Below are 15509 nucleotides of genomic sequence, written 5' to 3' on the forward strand. Positions count from 1 at the left end.
CCCCCCCCGTGAAACGCACGCCGCTCTCTGAGCTGCATCCAATCAGAGCTGCAGCAGTGAGTGCATCATCCCGTTCTTCCCCAGTGATTTGCTTGCTGGCGCCATTGAGAACAGTGCCGCGGAGGAGAGCTGAGGCAGGACAACATAAAAACCCGGTATGTAAGTGGGAGTGAGGGGGCATGATGGAGGATAAAAAGGGCATGATGGAGGAAAAAAGAAGAACTCAGGGGGCATGATGGAGTGAAAAGAAGGACTGATGGTCATAATTTTATTATTCTGTCTGTTTTGACCCCCAGACATGAGTACAAAAAGGAAGAGCTATACTGTTGAGTACAAGAAAGCAATTGTAGAGGAGTCACATGGCAAGAATCTTGCAGTTTTCTGTAAAGAAAAACTTTTGGATCTTCGAATGGTCAGAAAATGGAGAGAAGATTATAATAACCTCAATCAACAGGTGGATGAGGGAAAAGGGAAAAAGCGCAGGTCTGGATCAGGTCGGCAGCCCTTATATCCTGACTTGGAGATCCTCATTGGTGAATGGATTGCTGACAGGAGAGCAAAGGCCTTGGTTGTGCACAGGGCTGATATTCAAGCATTTGCCCTTTCAATGGCACCAGAGTTTGAAATGGTCTCAGAAGGATTCAAAGCATCACAACACTGGTTGGACGGTTTCCTTCAATGGTACAGGTATGAACTGTCCCTAAGAAGATCAACAACACTGTTTAAGCTGGAAGATGCTGAAGTTATTAAACGTGCACTTGCATTCAAGTCCTTTATTGATAGGATCGACATTTCCAAGTACCAAACCTGCAATATGATTGCTATGGATGAAACTGCAGTGTTTATGGGACAAGGATCTCAAACAACAATTCATCACAGGGGTGCAACGTCAATCTACATTCCTACCACTGGCTATGAAAGTGCACGGGTCACCTGTGTTTTGGCAATTCGTTTGGATGGAAAGAAAGCCACACCTCTAATCATCAGTAAGGGCAAGAAAGATAAGATTGAACATGTATCTGGCATTTACGTTCTTGAAACCGAAAAAGCCTGGTGTACACAAGCCATTATAAGAAAGTGGGTTGATTTAATGCTGCCACTTGTTATGCGAAGTAACCAAAGAGGTCTGATAGTCTGGGATTCAGCCAGCACTCACCACGCTAAAGAAATGAAGAACTTCCTTGCAGAGAGAAGAATAGATCAAGTAATGATTCCTGCAGGAATGATTGCCTATCTCCAGACCCTTGATATTGCAATAAAGAAGCCATTCAAGGACCATTTGCACATGGAAGTCAATGACTACATTGAAAATAGAATGGAAAGAAATCAGCGTGGAAACTTTGTGAAGCCCTGTCTGCAAGAAGTTTTGACTTGGGTGAAGAAGTCATGGGATAAAATTACTGACAGCTGTGTCGCCAAGGCACTACGAGCAGGTTACCTGGACAAGACATATTCATTTAAAGAGAGCTATATTGCTGGACATGACAGATTGGGTCCACTTCTTCTGAAGGAAATGGAGGCGCAAGACATCCAGGACAGAATTCAGGGTATGGACACTTATGACGATGTTGTTGAAGAAGATGACATGATCATTATTGAATAAAAGTACATTTTTTTGTTCACATTTACCTGTTTATTAAAATTGCTGTCAATGTTCATTAAAATAAGCCCTCCCCTGAAAATAAGCCCTCTGGTGTTTTTCTGTCCAAAAAAAATAATAAGACAGTGTCTTATTATCGGGGAAACACGGTACTGAACCAGATTTTCCTGGATATGGTACTGAGATATCTTGCTTCACAATCCAATACTCAGTATTTAGGATCTTATGTGTCTGTTGTTTTCTAATTTGCAGATTTGGGGTCATCATTCTGGCTAGAGGCATACTTTCTCCCAATGGTCTATTATTCAAATTATCTAAAGCAGTGAACAAATTATCTTTCCAATGTTGGTATGAATTATTTGAACTTAACTTCCTTAACTGTTCTTTCAGTAATCCATTCATTCTTTCAATTAACCCAGATGCTTGTGGGTAATATGGAATATGATGTATCGATTCTATATTGTTTAATATACAATGTCTATTCATCTCATTGCCTTTGAAATGTGACCCATTATCACTTTGAATCTGCATTGGGGTTCCATAATATAGGCTTATGAGATCTAGAATTTTACAGGTGTTTTTCTGGGTTGCATTCTTGTAAGGACAAGCTACCAGTACACCTGAATAGGTGTCAACACAAGTACATATAAATTTGCATCCTTTATCTTGGGGTAAGGGACCAATATAATCTATTTGCCAAATTTGGGCTGGAACCTTTCCCCTTGTTATCTCACTAGTTACTACCCAAGGAACAACTTGTTCCTTTTCCAGTTGACACATATGACTTTCTTCTGTTATCTGCTTTAACGATGAATGAGAGATACTAATACCTCAATCTTGTGCCCACTGGTGTGTGGCCTGGACCCCTAAATGGCTGGCTGTTTGGTGGACTCATTTTACTAATACCAGATCATCAGTTGTCAAAGTAGGCACAATATGTTCAGTAGCAGTCTTCATTAGTTGGTCAGCATGTGCATTGTACTCACCTTCTGGCATGGTGAGGGCCATGTGAGCATCTACATGAAAAACTGACAAATCAGTAACCAAAGACATGTCCCATATATCTTCCCATAATTCTTTGCCCCAGACTTGTTTACCATGAATTTCCCAATTTTGATTTTTCCACATGGGCATCCATGTAGCTAATCCATTAGATACTGCCCATGTATCAGTGAATATATGACACTGTCCTCCTTGTTCTGTTTTGATGACTTGATGTACTGCCATAAGTTCAGCATATTGACTATTTCCACTTATCCTGGAACTTTCCAAAATCCTTCTAGTACATGGGTTATAGGCTACTGCTTTCCAATGTCTTTTTTGGCTCAAATATTTTGCTGTCCCATCAGTAAACCATGTGTGTTTCTTCTCTTCTTCAGTTAGTACATCATATCCATCATTCCATCTTACCAAGGATTGTACCAACTGTTGCCTTGGTTCAGGGAATGTATCATATTCCTCAGTATTGATGTTAGCTATAGATTTATGTAGGGTGGAAACTCCACTTTTGCCAGTTTTAGCTTTATTTTGAATGTACCACTTCCATTTTTTTATGCTGGCCCCTTGGGCATGTCCAAATCTGTGAGAAGCTGGGGTACTCATTACCCAGGTAATAATCAGGATTCCAGGCCTTAATGTCACTTCATGGTCCAAAGTCAGTTGTTCAGTCTCTACCAAAGCCCAATATGCAGCTAGCAACTGCTTCTCAAAAGGTGTATATTGCACTCCAGATGAAGGAAGTTTCCTGGACCAAAATCCTAAAGGTACATTTTGGCTTTGTTATTTGTCATAAACTCCAGTTTGCATAATCATCCTGTATAGTCACTTGTAATTCCACTGGACCATTCTGCATAGGGCATAAATCTAGAGCCAATTGTATAGTAGCTTTGGCTTCCTCAAAAACTTTACTCTGCTCAAGTCCCCAATCAAATTCATATTTCTTCCAAGTAACTTTGTATAAGGGTTTCAAAATCTGTCCCAGATGCAGTATGTGATGTCTCCAATATCCAAATAATCCAATAAACTTTTGAGCCTCTTTCTTGTTGGTGGGGATAGGAAAATCCTGAATCTTTTGTTGGACTTGTGGCAGAATCTCTCACAGCCCCTTATTCCACTATATTCCCCCCAAATTTTACATTTTGAGCTGGTTCTTGAATCTTTGCAGGGTTAATTTCCCACCCTTTGCTTTTCATGTTCAATCAAAAGTGTCTTCTCCACTTCTTTTACATTTTTTCCTTGTGTCATAATATCATTATTGTAGTGGGTAAGCTGTCCACCAGGTAACGTTAATTCATCCAAATGTTCAGCTACAATCCTATGACAAATGGCAGGGTTATGCAAATATCCTTGTGGCAGGTCGTTGAAAGTATCTGCCTGCCAAATGAAAGCAAACTGGTTCCATTATTTAGAGTCTATTGGGATGGTGAAGAAAGCAGTGGCCAAATCAATCACTGCATATCAAGTTCCATCATATTTCTGGATCTTTTCTATTAAGGCGACAGTATCTGGAATAGCAGTATACAAGGGAGGAGTCACCTTATGCAATTTCTATAATCCACTGTCATTCTCCACGTCCCATCTGATTTTCATACTGGCCAAACAGGATTATTCCATCATGTGGTTGTAGGGACTAATACTTCTGCTTCAACATATTCCTTTATAGTATTGGCAATTTCATCTTGCCCTATTGGGACATGATACTGCTTCAGAGTAATTACTTCAGAAGGTTCAGGTAAAGCAATTGGGTTCATTTTTATTTTTTCCAGTAAAACTGTATTAATTCCTATCTTCCTTACTGCAAATTTATAACTTCTTTCAGGTAAATTCAGGATCATACCTCTCAATATATCTATTCCAATGATGTATTCAGGAATGGGTACAATAACCACAGTATATTCTTTCTTAGGTAACTGTCCAATTTTCATCATTAGTTTAATTTGTCTGGCTGATATTTCAGCCCCTCCTAGTCCTGTGATGGTAATAGGAGTTCCATGCTTGAACTTCTCAGGGTTCCCATAGATGAGGGAGGCCTCCACCCCAGTATCTAACAAGGCCCTGGTTACAGTACTTGATCCACTTTTCCAACATGTAGTCAGATTGATGTGGGTTCTGTAATCTTGTCTGTGTATTTCTTTAATCTGAGCTGGGGCTGGGCCAAGTTCCTATTCTCCCTGAAGGTGTGATGAACTTGGATACAATAGTTCAGAAGCATCTGTAGGGGCAGCCCTTACTTCTCTATTCCTTCTGACATTAAGCCCCTTATCTCAGTATAGTTTATATAATTCATTAGTTGGAATATCATCAATTTTTCTAAAATCAACCCCTACTCTCAAGAGAACAGTAAACAATTCTTTTCCTGGCAAGCTATTCTGACTTTGAATCCTCTGACCATTTACTTTTCTCTCTCAAGGAAATTTGTCTTTTTCCCATTCTCCTAAGTCACTTATGAAATCTTATTCAGCAACCTCTGACAGAGGGTGTCCTATTTCACCAATTAATAGAGTCAGAAGTAGGTGCTTATAAGCAGGAGGCGCTGTCTTTACCATGATATTTCTATGAGGAACTGCTAAGGGGATTTCATGATACCTATCTGCATCTCCAACCATGATAGCATTTTTCATTACTTCTTTCAACTTTCTCATGCAGTCTAATTGAAGCAAATTAACAACTTTCTCATGATACATTCTATTGCATCCATCAGAAACTAAAGCTAACAGATTGGTTGTATTGTTACCTCCTGCCAAATGAAAGTCTAAAAGCTTGCTGGACAAAAGGATTCTGGCAAATACTTATACATCTCAAGCAGTCCACAGTATCTATCACTATTCCTCCAGCCCCTTCATCAGTGATTCTTACCATCCAAGACACTAAGGATTCTCCCATCCTTTGGGTGAATCTGCTCAGAATATCAGTAAGTTCCTGCTGAGTGAAATCCTCAAGTATTTCCTTGAACACTGCTTGTCTTCCCTGACTCTTTGCCTTCTTCTCAGTATGAGGTGTACTTCTGCCCCTGTAGAAGTTTCCTCATGAAATAATGTATCACTCTGTATTGTATCATTCTGTACAGCACATGGACTCTCTTGGGAGTTGTTGTCATAGTAACTAGGCTCAGACTCTACCAAAGCTGTATGAACTTTCCTCCTGTTACTTTTTTTCTTCTTTTTCTGAGCCAAATTTACAACATCCCCCTCTCCTTCCCCCTGAGACTCTCTAGTTCTCTCTCTTTCCACCTGAGACTCAGCTTGCTCTTCTAAAAGAGGGCGTGAATCCTGGCACTTAGCCAATACTTGTAATAGCTTGTCTCTGCTTTTACAAACAATTCTGTAGTCTGTTAGTAAAACCCAGTCTCTTCTACTCACTGCCTCCAGCTCTCTCCCAGGTTTTATAGGTATTCTTTGCAAACATGTTTCTAAATTTCTAGGTTTTCCCTGCTATACCCTCTGTTCCCAGTTTTCACAGAACCCTGTACTTTTAGACCACTCCCTTGCTAGGGAGGCATAAGGCAAATCCTCCCATCCTGGGATAGCCATTCTTCTTCTAAATCCCCTCTGCCTCCAACGAGAGGTCTTATATTTCACAATCCCATCCTCATTGCCAAACATAGCACCAATGCAATATTTACAGTGCCTATGATCATGATAAAGGCTGTGACTATAAATATCACATGATGTTTGATCGCAACATATACCAAACTCTCCATACAGAGGACAGAACTGAAGCATTTATTTAGACATCAGAAAACCAAATCTCAAAACCAGTAAGCCAATTCCATCATAGTACCAAAGATATTAAGAAGCCATAATAACACTGAGAACCACAGCATCCTTCAGCCTTCCCACAAACCAATACAAGATCAATATTTACTCACACACCTCTCCTTGCCTGAGTGTCTTCTCTCTCCCACTGTCTCACTAGCTCTGGCTACCATCTTCCTGTGGGTTCTGCTTCCCTTCAGCAAACTCCTCCTACCACAGGCTCCATGTGACTACATTCAGTCTATTAGGGGGAAGAGTTTATCTTCACAGCAGGGAAGCTTCCTGTGGGCTCTGCTACACCCTTCAGCAAATTCCCTCCATCATAAACTCCATGTGATTACATTCAGCCTATTAGGGGACAGGGTTTACTTTTAATAAAAGTAAAAATAAATAAATTTAAAAATAAATTTTAAAAAAAGTAAATAAAAAAGGAGGTCTTCAAACTCCCCCATAGATCTATTAAGGGGCAGGGAAGATCTTCAAATTCCCATTTCCATTACATAGAGATAAAAAAAAATTATTCGGTCTCTCACTTTAAGAAGTTTATAATCTGTTAGGGAAAAAGATATAATGGACTTAAATAAGTGCAATGCCAAATAGAATGTAATAAGGGCAAAAAGTTCTTATAAAATATTTCAGCTGAGATGGTGAGGTTTCATAGACATGGAACCTGAGAAAAGTGAAAGGTAGGCCAATATGTTGTAATGGAAAGAAAGAGAATTGAAGCAATAGTGGAAAGAATAGTGGACTTGAAGCCCCACTCTGCTATTTGCTACCTATGTTTCTCTGGGCACCTCACTTAACCTCTCTGGACTTCAGTTTCTCATTTGTAAAATTAAGAGGTCAGACTATATGCTCTCTAGGGTACCTTCCAGCTCTAATCTTGTGGTACTAATTCCATCTTTGTCATTAACATCTGTGCATATCAGTTAACATCTCTAGGTATTAGTTCTCTCATCTGCAAAATGAAGCTGTTGGATTAAATTACTTCAAGCATCTTTTAAAACCTTAATATTGTATAATTCTTTCCTTGGTGGAGATATCTGCATCAAGGACGGGGCAGAGGTGGTGACAATGAGAAAGAAGAGAAATATGGTCTCTTTAGTCTCTTCAGATTTCTTCTGGCTTCTAAGTTGGAGACAGAAGGTCCACAATGCCAATCTTTTTTCAGGTGACTGAAGGGAAGGAATGACTCTGGGAAGAAGACAAGAAAAAGTTGGCAGTCTCCATCATATCCCTATCCCCAGTTTGTTACACATTGGAATTAAAGGAAGTTCCTCTTTGGGTGAGATCTAGGACTCTCTTTTGCCTGACCTGAGACATCTTGCTTCCAATGGAAGAGTGCCTCCAATCCATGCTATCTGGTGCATATTTTCATGTGTACACTTTCTCTAATTTCTGTTTTGCTAGTGATTTGGATAAATGTATTTATTAACTATTTACTTATGTATGTTAATTTATTTGCTATTTATTTATGTGTTAATTGTGGAACTAGCATTTTATGGGAAAGGAGACAAGCCTTCAAATACAAAGTTTGCCCCCTCCCCGTGCTAATAAAGAGTCATCAGGAGTTTAACTTGAATGCCAAAATTATATTTTCAAGATTAATAATGTTTAAAAGAAAAGATAGATATGATTCTAGGCCAGAATCCTGTCTCTGAGGAGAGCAGAGTAGCTAGCCTCTGAGTACAACCTCCTGCTTTCCCTCCTGGCAAGAACCCATATCTCTTTTGGAGAAGGGGGGGAGGGTGAGAAGATGCTATGACATCCCTTGTCACACATAGCACAGCATAGCATTGCATAATTTAACACATAATTTTACAAGTTTTATTTAACCCTAGAAAGTGCATATGACTCATATGATGGCCAGTGAATAGTTGAAGGAACTCTACTTACATTCCTGGAGGGTCTGTACCTCTCCCACTCCTCCAGAGCTATAATACTAACCTGGTATTGCAGCTTCCCTGGTATAATTATAAATAAAGAATGTGGAGTTGCTAATGAATCAAACAACTTACCTCCTCCAATGAGCTCCATCTCTTCAAAAGACCTATTAAATGTTCCAGCACTACCCAAACACTGCCAATGAGGCAGCCAAAGAGGGAAGAGAACACAGGGTTACTAGGGAGTCAAGCAACTCTCCCATGTTTAATCATCACCACCCTAGGTAGTATTATAAGTAACAAAGACTGCATGGGTCACTGAGGTGGTGGAACTCGCTTGATTCTCTAGCAAGCTCAATTTTCCCCAATTGCATAGTGAGGCCTCAGTTCCAGGGATAGTACTAAAGGTCTTAGGGACCTAAGGAAACTGAAGGACAACCAGAGAGTGAACAAGAAGGAACCGTTTATGGACTCAGATGTGAGTCATTTGCGTTTTTTATCGGATTAAATATGGCCTGTCCTATATTCCGTGTTATGTTAGTCTGAATACTTGCCCAGCATATATTTTTTTTTCTTTTTTGTTATAAAGACCAAATTATAAGCCAAATTCTGATGTTCCATGGAGAAGCCTCAGTAGGGAATAAGCACAAAATGTATGCTTATGGGGAAGCTCCCATCCCCATGAAGCTGATTCATGTAAACTCTGAGCTTCATTTCTGAGTTTCATTTCATTCTCTGTTTCAAAACAATGATGCCTTTGTCAGTGTGTGATTCTCAATCTCAAATGGAATTAGTTCTCCCCTTTAAAAATCCTTCTACACCTTCTACACCTTTCACCTACAAACTCAGTTCTCCCTCTAAGTCAAGTTATTTATTCTTATCTCTCCCTTTGGTGGAGAGATTGATTTCCCTGCAGTGTTGTTTGCTAGGGATTAAATATTTACTACTTCAGACAGAATATTTTCAAACCATGTCAGTTTGGAGGGTTGTCTTCACTAGTCTGGTTTTTGTCTAGCCTGAAGTAAAATTAATACTTGTTCTTGGGGAACCATCTGGGAGGAAGTCGCAGTTAAGGACACCAATCTTCTACCTCCATATATTTCCCCCCTAAATTTATTATTCTCTGGATCAAATCTGATCCCTTCCTTCTCTTTCCCTTATTTCTCACTTAAGTCCTCAAGCTTATCCTAAACACATTAAAGCCTGAAAGAGTCCCTGATATTATGAGAATAGACAAGGCAGTTGGAAATAAGTCACTATTTCCATTCTCAGCAGCTTAAGCCTTGTGGTTTGAGGGCAGGCCCTCTAACTATCCTCTTTCAACCAGACTAGAACACATCCAACCTCCGTTCAATCAAAACCTATAAATGTCTCCTCTTAGCAAAAAAATTCAAAACCTCAGAGAATCTCACAGGCACAGGACCAGCTAGATCTCCTCTCTACAGGACCCATTCTCAAGGTAAGTAGAGAATTATTAAAGGCTAGAACTAGAACAAACTTTAAAGATCTTATATTTAGTCCAACGACCTTATTTTATAGATAAGGAAATAGGACTAGAGAATCCTAAGATGGTAGCTTTAGAGCTAGAAAAAATGTTACAAAATATCTAGTCCAACCAACTGCCCCCCTCCCCCCATCCCATCTCCCTTTTACAGTTGAGGAAACTATGACATAGAGAGGTTAAGTCATTTGCTCAGGATCACAGAATCAGTATCAGAGCACTATTTGAACTCAGACTTTCTTTACTCCAAGTCTAGTCCCATTATTATTAGGACACACTAGATTTCTGTTTACATGCTAATGCCTTGCTATATACTTAAAATTTTATACTATATACTTACACTTACTCTCTCCCATGGTCAATCCAAATCACCCAGTATAATTATCTTTCCCTTTCCCTTTCCCTGAGGTTCCTATGCTCTCCTTCCTAACCTGAAATTCCTACCAATACAGATAATTTTTTGATTTGAACAGCAAATTAAATAGCATTGTCTCCAAAAGGCTACCACTAAATTTTTTTGTTCCTTAGAAGGGTATCAAGATCCCCTGGATAATTCACTGAGCCCTCTCCCCTGATCAGAGATTGGTTTATCAGATAAACTAATTGTCACATTGGAAATTACAGGGTATCTGGCTCTGAGGAAACAGGCAGAGATCCGGTAGGGGTAAGTTTCTTTCTTTAAAAAAGAAAAGTTCTTTTTATAAGCATTGATTATTCCTCCCTCCCCATTTACCTCTGTTGAATTATTTAAAAAAGAAAAAAGAAAAATCATACCCTAATGACAAACATGCATAATCCAGAAAAACAAATGACCCCATTGGCCACGTCCAAAATGTATGTCTCTTTCTATGTCTCAAGTCCATCACCCGTCTGGCAGGAGATGGGTACCATGTTTCATCTTCAGGACTGGTAAGTATCAGCAATGACCTATTCAGTAATTGTGTACAAGAGCACATGTGTGCAAGAGGAAAGAAATTTTAGCAGAGGCAGGCGAAAAAACAAAAAACCTTGCTATGACTAAAAGGGAGTTAAGGATACAAGTTGGCAAGGACTATATATGTCAGATAGGGTAGCAGAGACCCTGGCAACAATGACAGGAGAAGTGTTCCAGGAAGGCATCAGACCAAGAAGAGCAGGCCCGGGTGAGCATGTAGAATTCCTAATTTACTTCATTTCTTAGTCCACTCCATGCAAAGATACCATTCTAGTCACTCTAGCTACATAGCAGATGCCACTTTGTTCATGGAGACTGTTGTACTTCTCCAGCGAAGTCCCTCAAGATATAAGCATTCCAGTAGACAAAAAACAATGATCAGAAATTAATCAGCTGATCAATATTCTGAATCAATAATACTGGTGGCTAGGTGGCAGAGTAGATACAGTACCAGACCTGGAGTCAGGAAGACTCATCTTCCTAAATTTAAATCTGACCTTAGACACTTAGTAGCTGTGTAACCCTGGGCAAGTCACCTAACTCTGCTTCAGTTTCCTCAACTGTAAAATGAACGGGAGAAGGAAATGGCACACCACTCTAGTATCTTTGCCAAAAAAAAAAAAAACTCCAAATGGGGTTACAAAGAGTTGGACATGACTAAACAACAATTAAATAATCTATTATGATGCTCTCAAAACAAGTGAAAAGTATGGTTTTCATGCTTTTATCCCTATAACAAGAATGGTCTAACTTGACTGACATTTGCCTAAAAATCTGAGTCTTTTTATGTTTTCTGTCTCTCTACTTCTCCATCTGCCTGTCTTTTTCTCTTGATTTCCTGCCTCTCTTTCTTCCTTTATGTATAGTCTTTGTCTTTCTTCTGTCTCATATTCCCTTTCTGGTCTCTCATTCTTTCCCCCCATCTCTCTCCTCTATGTCAAGCTCTCATTCTCTCATTTCTCTTTCCCCTTATTTCTTCTGTCTATCCTTCCCTGGCTTTCCCCCTCCTTTAATGAATGTAAATTCTAATGTAAAGTACATTTTAAAATATTTGTTTCCCTTATTGAAGATTTGGGTACTCTTAATTTAGCAATTGAATCCAACACTTTGTATTATCAATTTTATTTTAATTTGATTTTTAAAAATTGAATGTGGCCATTTCTTTCTTTGGAGTTATGACATTTGATAGAAAACATTCTTGCTCTAGATAATGAGGATCTGGGGTAAGGCCTGAATTTAGAGCAATGAAGGCAAAATTCAAAATCTCATCTTCAGTTAAACCCTTCTCCTCAGATTTCCAATTTACTTAGAGACCAGAGAGCTGAGACCACTGAAACCTTTTCAATAATAATAATAGCTCACTTTTATATAGCACTTGCTATGTGCCAGGGACTTTCTAAGCCCTTTACAATTACTATCTCATTGCTTTTCTTTTCTTTGCTTTTTGCAGGGGGCAATTGGGGTTAAGTGACTTGCCCAAGGTCATACGGCTAGCAAGTGTTAAGTGTCTGAGGCCAGATGTGAACTCAGGTCCTCCTGACTCCAGGGATGGTGCTCTATTCACGGTGCCACCTAGCTGCCCCCATCTCATTGCTTTTCACAACAATCCTGGGAGGAAGGTGCTATCATTATCCTCATTCTACAGATGAGGAAACTGAGGCAAACAAAAGTTAAGTGTCTTGCCCAGGGTTACACACTAGTAACTGAGGCTGGATTTGAACCAAGGTCTTTGTGACTCCAGAGCTCTATCCATTGTGTATCCAGCTTCCTTAATAATATGCCCTAATAATATAGTATAGTTTCGACTTCTCAGGTTACCTTTTTTCTACTCTATTTATCATGTATGTTCTGATATATATGAATATGCATATATGTATAGGTACATATACATATGTGTCATCTATCTATGTATCTATCAAAGATTTGGGGACTCAATTTACAATTGAGTTCAACACTTTGTATTATCTTATTATCTATCTATCTATCATCTATCTATCTATCTATCATCTATCTATCTATCTGTCATCTGTCTATCTATCTACTGTCTTGCCCATTAAAATGTACCCTCCTTGAAGGCATGGGCCTTCTACTTTTTGTTTGTATTACCAACACTTAGCACAATTTCTAGATCATGTAAGTACTTAATAAATGCTTGCTGATTAATTAATATAAAATAGTCTAACTGCAAAAGCATTCTCCATCTGATTTTTTTTTAAATGAGTGATCATAAGAGGATTTCATTTGAGTGACTTGCTATAATTACTGCTAGAGTGAATGCAAGTGATAGTCAATGGAATCTTGGTTTCTCAGGGAAAAGATCAAACCTCCACCATTTGCTTCCTGCTTTTTGTCTGTTTCATTTCCCTTTCTCAGGACCCTGAGGATAGATGGTATATATGGCTCTCATAACAGCTTTTCCTCTGATGCATCTTCTGATGGTACAACTTGCAGCTGGAACAATTGTATATGCAGAAGCTACTGAAGAGAAGCCTGTGGATCTGGAAATTTCTTGGGATCAAAAACCAGAAGAACAATTTGAAATAAAACATATCACTGGTAAAAACATTACAAACTGTACTAAGGCAATGGTTAAGGTTAATAAGGATGGCCATTGCAAACCAGTCAATACTTTTATTCATAGTAATAAAAGTGAAGTCAATAAAGTGTGCAAGAAAGGAATTTCTTCAGATTGCAAAGAAATATCTAATTATAGCTGTTTTAAAAGTAGTGTTAAATTTAATTTGACTATATGTAAGAAAAAGAGATCAAGTTCATCATGTGTCTATAAACGTGTTGAAGAGAAAGCATATGTGGTGCTTGGTTGCAGTAAGAAACACCAAGCTGTTCACTTTGAGAGAATTCAGTATAGGTTGTATGGAGACAACAGAGTAATCTGAAGGACCCACTTCAGCCTCTGTAATTGGAGCACAAGAGGAATGACGAATCATTCTTGTTCATGCCCCCACATTGGTTTTTCTCATTTCCCCTTATCCACCCTCCTAGTAGGAGTCCTAGTAAGAGTTCCCAAATCTTTGGTAGATAGATACATAGACATACAGACAGATAGATAGATGAATAAATAGATAGATACATAGATATATAGAAAGATACATAGATAGATGCATAGACAGATAGATAGATGGATAGATAGATGATAGATAGATAGATAGATAGATAGATAGATAGATAGATAGATGACACATAGGTATATGTACTTATACAATATTCATAGTCATATATGTATATTCATATATATGTATATTCATATATATATCAGAACATACATGATAAATAGAATAGAAGAAAGGTAACCTGAGAAGTTGGAACTATACTCCTCCTTCTGAGGAACCTATTAGAAATGTGTTTTTTTAATTAACTATAAAATTTTGAACTTATAAAACACCAAAAAAAATTTTGTATACAAAGTAAAACAGAAAAAGAGGGTTATGTGTGAAACCATGAATCTATATTATACAGTTATTTTTTTAAAATATATAATAAATTTGACATGTTACTTTCCAAGATGTCTTGCTTGTCTGTTTCCTTCCTAACATCCTTCACTTGTCTTTGAGGATATTAAGACAAAAAAATTAAACAGCCCATGTTCAGTTGGATAAAACAACACAGAGCAGCACACAGTATCCCATATGTGTTCCCCCATTACATATACATAGCAGCACTTTAAATGTTTTCTATGTTGTGTTCAAGATACTATACCTAGAATCTGGTTGTTCTTTTTGATCACAGTAATACATTAGGTTGATATTTTCAGCAAACAATCTACATTGTCTCTTTTCTGGATGGTGGTAAATAGCACATAGAATTTCTTTTTATATATAAAAGACACTTTTCTGTCCAGAGATAGCGATTCCTTCTTTTAATTCCCCCTCATTCACTTAGTTTTTTGTTACCCAGTACAGTTTTGTATCACCTGAAAACTTGGATTCTCTTCCCTCCAGACCATCTGTAAAGATGTCAAATAATATTAGCTTTAGCACTGCAGCTATAGAAGTGCCATTCAGAAAAATTGTGGAAATGAATGATGTAAATTAAAAATAAACATAAAATTTAATTTAAAAAAATAAAAAAAATTTTAATAAACAATTAAAAAAGAAACTGAGGACATGCCACAAAATGGGATAATAGCAGTTTACCTTTTCACCAAGAGATTGCCTTTAAACAATCCTTTGAATTATGTAATGAATATATTATTTCCCCCATTTTACAGAGAAGGAAGAACAAAGTCACAGAACCAGTAAATGTTTGAGCCAGGATTTTAACCTGAGTCTCCTAACTTTCAAATCTTGAGGTCTTACCACTAAACTTCCTCTTTGAGTTAGAGGTTAACATCAGGGAGAATAACCCTGTTCTCTCATAATAAACATGCCTCTTGGATCTTGTGTTAGCAACAGAACACTGGACAGATCATTATAGCTATTTCTATGCCTCTACACAGTAATAAATTTCTGCTTAGGTATTCCTTGCCATTTGGGTAAGCTACCACAAACTAGAAAATTACTCCTAAGCTATGGAGAGAAGAGTTTCATATAGTGTCTAAATGCCAGGTACTTTACAAATATCTCATTTATCCTCACAAAATAACTTGACTTCTAATAGATATGACTAGCTGAGACAGTAAAATAGTTGTCTTCATTCAATTATCCTTTTACTATAATTGTAGAAACCTAATATAACACCACAAATAGGGCCACTCTACCTATTCTCACTTCTAATTTGGGGCCTTAGAGAGGTTAACTACTACCTTCAGAGTTCTAGAGATAAACCTGAGTGACTATACTACCATCACTATAGCTTCTGAGCCCCCACAAGTGTGCTT

General features: G+C 38.2%; 1 protein-coding gene and 1 long non-coding RNA gene across 5 annotated transcripts in view; one reads left to right on the plus strand and one right to left on the minus strand.

The window, feature by feature from the left end:
• Window positions 1–15509, minus strand: part of RNASE12 (ribonuclease A family member 12 (inactive)) — a 54481-nt gene that overhangs the window by 12883 nt on the left and 26089 nt on the right. Inside the window, exon 1 of one of the 4 annotated variants that reach the window (XM_069097717.1) lies at window positions 6472–6576. The exons of 1 other annotated variant lie outside the window; for it this stretch is intronic. The gene's annotated coding sequence lies outside the window, so the exon portion shown is untranslated. Of the gene's footprint in view, window positions 1–5455; window positions 5811–6467; window positions 6577–15509 lie in introns of those variants that run through there. 2 more of the 4 variants (XM_069097720.1, XM_069097718.1) reach the window with 2 other exon arrangements.
• LOC138168835 (uncharacterized) lies at window positions 4112–14180 on the plus strand. The gene is made up of 4 exons (XR_011170219.1): window positions 4112–4331; window positions 7526–7718; window positions 10363–10402; window positions 13046–14180. It is a non-coding gene; the product is annotated as an uncharacterized lncRNA (long non-coding RNA).

The sequence above is a fragment of the Petaurus breviceps genome, unplaced genomic scaffold (genome assembly GCF_028583685.1).
Source record: "Petaurus breviceps papuanus isolate PSGF00001 unplaced genomic scaffold, PetGlider_PUasm1.0 37, whole genome shotgun sequence".
Taxonomy (NCBI): domain Eukaryota; kingdom Metazoa; phylum Chordata; class Mammalia; order Diprotodontia; family Petauridae; genus Petaurus; species Petaurus breviceps.